Genomic DNA, 5,000 nt, shown 5'->3' with positions numbered 1-5,000 from the left:
AGACGTCCACAAGCAGGTCTCCCAGCTCTCTGTCTCCCAGTCCTAAAGCTCTCTCTCCTAGTCCTGAAGCTCTCTCTCCTAGTCCCAAAGCTCTCTCTCTCCTAGTCCTGATGCTCTCTCTCTCCTAGTCCTGATGCTCTCTCTCTCCTAGTCCTGAAGCTCTCTCTCCTAGTCCTGAAGCTCTCTCTCTCAGTCCTGAAGCTCTCTCTCTCCCAGTCCTGATGCTCTCTCTCTCCTAGTCCTGATGCTCTCTCTCCTAGTCCCAAAGCTCTCTCTCTCCTAGTCCTGATGCTCTCTCTCCTAGTCCCAAAGCTCTCTCTCTCTCCTAGTCCTGATGCTCTCTCTCCTAGTCCCAAAGCTCTCTCTCTCCTAGTCCTGATGCTCTCTCTCCTAGTCCTGAAGCTCTCTCTCCTAGTCCTGAAGCTCTCTCTCTCCTAGTCCTGAAGCTCTCTCTCTCCTAGTCCTGATGCTCTCTCTCTCCTAGTCCTGAAGCTCTCTCTCTCCCAGTCCTGAAGCTCTCTCTCTCCTAGTCCTGAAGCTCTCTCTCTCCTAGTCCTGAAGCTCTCTCTCTCCTAGTCCTGAAGCTCTCTCTCTCCCAGTCCTGAAGCTCTCTCTCTCCTAGTCCTGATGCTCTCTCTCTCCTAGTCCTGAAGCTCTCTCTCTCCTAGTCCTGATGCTCTCTCTCCCAGTCCTGAAGCGCTCTCTCCTAGTCCTGAAGTTCTCTCTCCTAGTCCTGAAGCTCTCTCTCCCAGTCCTGAAGCTCTCTCTCTCCCAGTCCTGAAGCTCTCTCTCTCAGTCCTGAAGCTCTCTCTCTCCTAGTCCTGATGCTCTCTCTCTCTCTCTCAGTCCTGAAGCTCTCTCTCTCTCAGTCCTGATGCTCTCTCTCTCCTAGTCCTGAAGCTCTCTCTCTCCTAGTCCTGAAGTTCTCTCTCCTAGTCCTGAAGCTCTCTCTCCCAGTCCTGAAGCTCTCTCTCTCCCAGTCCTGATGCTCTCTCTCTCTCTCTCTCAGTCCTGAAGCTCTCTCTCTCTCTCAGTCCTGAAGCTCTCTCTCTCCCAGTCCTGATGCTCTCTCTCTCCCAGTCCTGAAGCTCTCTCTCCTAGTCCTGAAGTTCTCTCTCCTAGTCCTGAAACTCTCTCTCCTAGTCCTGAAGCTCTCTCTCTCCTAGTCCTGAAGCTCTCATGTCGTATCAGGTTTGAGAAATGAGACTCCATACTCAACATGTTCAAAAGACAATAGAAACACTTCCAGTCCAAACTTCCAGTGTGTTTCATCAGATACGGAACTCCTGCGTGGCAAATATGTTACACTAGTGGCCTGGGGTCGGTTGCACCACTTCTTACTAAGTACAAACTAACCCTAGTTATAGCGTAAGTACTGTATTTACTAAATCAAGATTTAGTCACTACTAAACTTGAATGGGTTGCACCAAGCACACTAGTTATGACGTAGAGCTTAGTAACTACTAAATATTTATACATACCCCTAGGGTGGTGTAAGTTATAACTTAGTTGTTACTAAGAAGACATTAGCCAATCAGCGAGCAAAGCAAAACCCTCCGTTTTTAAATTCTCAATTTTGGCCGCCATTGGCTAAAAGCTGTAATTTGGCTCGACAAGTGTTAATATGTCATTTTATGAAGTTTGAATATGTTTTCAGGCGAGAAAGTAACCATATATATTCACAAAATGTGTCCAGTTTATCAAAAGAATCCGTTTATATATCTGATCTGACGTTTTTTTCCCCACTTCTGTGGGAAACTTCACAATAACAACAATTCAAACAAAAACATTCAAATTGGGGCGCTTAGGTGGCGTAGTGGGTTAAGCGCTAACCATGGTGTAACCGCAGGGTCCCTGGTTCGATTCCGGCCAGGGACATATCCTGCATGTTATCCCTCTTCTCTCTCTCACCCATCCTTCCTGTCTAAATCTTCACTGTATCTGTCAATAAACAAAAAAAAATATGAGTGGGACTGCCCCCCCCAAAAAACATTCAAATTCTAAGGCTGCTTAATAATTCAAAAAAAAGTCAAATAATAAAGCAACAATGATTTTAAATTCTAGTGTTTGGTGATCATTCTTAATTCTTCCTTCTAGCATTATGACTGCCAATGGCCCCTGACACAAGCATAGTTTCCTTTTTCATGCTATGACTGTTTCACTGGAGAGATGATTCACTTACTTAGACAAAATGTATTTGTTGTAACTCGCTTTGGATAAAGATGTCAGCTGACTGTAATGTAGTGTAATGTAATGTAAAGTAAAGTAGTGTAATGTAATGTAGTGTAATGTAATGTAATGTAGTGTAATATAATGTAGTGTAATGTAATGTAATGTAAAGTAGTGTAATGTAATGTCGTGTAATGTAATGTAGTGTAATGTAATGTAGTGTAATGTAGTGTAATGTAGTGTAGTGTAGTGTAGTGTAGTGTAGTGTAGTGTAATGTAATGTAGTGTAATGTAATGTAGTGTAGTGTAATGTAATGTAATGTAGTGTAATGTAATGTAATGTAATGTAATGTAGTGTAATGTAATGTAATGTAGGGCCTGGGTCTCTCTCTCTCCTGAGCCAGCAGCGACCTGCTGGTCTTTCATGTGGTATCAGGTTTGTCTCCGTACTCAATATGTTGAAAAGACAATAGAAACACTTCCAGTCCAAACGCAGTGTGTTTCATCAGATACGCCACTCCTGTGGAGAAACAGATGTTATGCTGGCCCCACGGTTTTCTTTAACCCCCGACTGTCTGAGAGGTGAGGTGACTGGACTGACTCTGGATTGTTTATTATTTCATATTTGATCCATATAAGAGATTTGGTGAGGCTGCATTCTCATGTTATGCACCCAGATTGTGGAATGCACTGCCAGTTTACATTAGAGATGCAACCTCAGCAAATATGTTCAAGTCAAGACTAAAAACCCATCTTTTTAATATTGCCTTTAAATGACTAAATAATTCAATGATGATTATATAATGATTGGAGCACTTTGAGCTGCAACGTTTGCAGGAAAAGCGCTATACAAATAAAACTTATTATTATAATATATTTACCAGTTTAGTTGACAGGGACAGTGCACATGTATCAGCATAATCAATTGACATTTGACATTACACATTCCATTACATCGAGTTTCTGTAGCTAGAGAACTCATTCCTTTAGTCCCTGTGGGCAGGTTTCATTTGGAGCTACTGACAATTGCCACTCTGGGATTTGGGCGGTTTATGACCTGTGGTGTTCTCTCTGTCTCCCACGCCAGCACCCAGGGTCCTGAGTGGGCTGAGAACGCCCCCTGGAGGGGTCAAAGTTCAGACAGTTTAGTCACAGCGACGACCTGGACTGACCAATCACAGCTAGGCTCAGCAGGGTACTGACAGGGAGGCGGCCTATTGGATAAGAGGGAACCTGGGTTAGCAGTAAGGTCAGTCTCTGGCACCCCCATCCACTCCTTCTGAGGGACTTCTCCACACACAGCCCCTACCAACCAGCACCTTCAAACAGCCTCCCACTTCAAACACCTCGGCAGGGCTTCTGCCTTTGATGTTTTCTCTTTCGTTCGTGTGTTCCACAGCCTACTGTATGCTGTGTGCCCTTTCTGTTGGATATGACATGTTCCATTATACTAGACAGTTTGGACGTGTTTTAGATCACCATTAAAACAGGATATTTGGAGATATTAGGATAGGAGGTGGAACCAGCATGACATCATAACTAAAGATCATCTGGGAGTGTGGGTACCCAGCACACAGTCCTCAGCTGACTCAGGTGTTGTTGTCCCTGGATCCACCCAGATCCTAACCTGCCCTGAGGACCAGGGATCTGTGGGATCACAGTATATGTGCAGTCTCAGACAGACAGACAGACAGACAGACAGACAGACAGACTCAGACAGACAGAGAGACAGACAGTCTCAGACAGACAGACAGACAGACAGACAGACAGACAGACTCAGACAGACAGAGAGACAGACAGTCTCAGACAGACAGACAGACAGACAGACAGACAGACTCAGACAGACAGAGAGACAGACAGTCTCAGACAGACAGACAGAGAGACAGACAGACAGAGAGACAGAGAGACAGACAGACAGACAGACAGACAGACTCAGACAGACAGAGAGACAGACAGTCTCAGACAGACAGCGAGACAGACAGAGAGACAGACAGACAGACAGACAGACTCAGACAGACAGACAGACAGAGAGACAGACAGACAGACAGACAGACAGATGATGGGGAAAGGGGATAGAGAGGCCTAATCAGAGGGCTTATCTGACATGCTTGAGCTATGAGGCATCAGAAAAGAAACAGACTCACTTGTGTGTGTGTGTGTGTGTGTGTGTGTGTGTGTGTGTGTGTGTGTGTGTGTGTGTGTGTGTGTGTGTGTGTGTGTGTGTCAGTGTGAGGTGAGGCACTCAGCATGTTGCTTCGTGTCAGGCCTCAGGGCAGAGAGGCACCCACGTCTGAACATGTCTCTCTCTCTCTCACCTCCTTCCCTCTCTCTCTCTCTATCTCTGTCACCTCCTTCCCTCTCTCTCTCTCTCTCTCTCTCTCTCACCTCCTTCCCTCTCTCTCTCTCTCTCTCTCTATCTCTCTCTCTCTCTCACTGTCTCTCTCACCTCCTTCCCTCTCTCTCTCTCTTCTCTCTCACCTCCTTCCCTCTCTCTCTCTCTCTCTCTCTCTCTCTCTCTCTCTCTCTCTCTCTCTCTCCTCCTTCCCTCTCTCCATGGGCGAATAATGCTGCAGAAACAGAATATGATACTGCATATCTGCCCAGCTTCTGGAAAAAAAGGGATCCTCTATCTATCCCAAACCAAATATGCTTTGCTTTCAAGGTAGCAGCATGTGATAGTGAATGGAAGGTTCCAGTTGCCCAATGCCCTTTAGAAGAGATGTGTGGTTCTGTGTTTCCTCAGGGAGTGTGTCAGCTTTAGGTATGTGTTAATGAGGGGAAGACAGAGGGAAAGGTAGAGGTAAAAGAATGTGAGTTAGGGATTAATGGAG

The sequence above is a fragment of the Nansenia antarctica genome, assembly GCF_963989245.1.
Source record: "Nansenia antarctica genome assembly, chromosome: 3".
Lineage (NCBI taxonomy): Eukaryota > Metazoa > Chordata > Actinopteri > Argentiniformes > Microstomatidae > Nansenia > Nansenia antarctica.
This window is presented reverse-complemented; position numbering follows the sequence as displayed.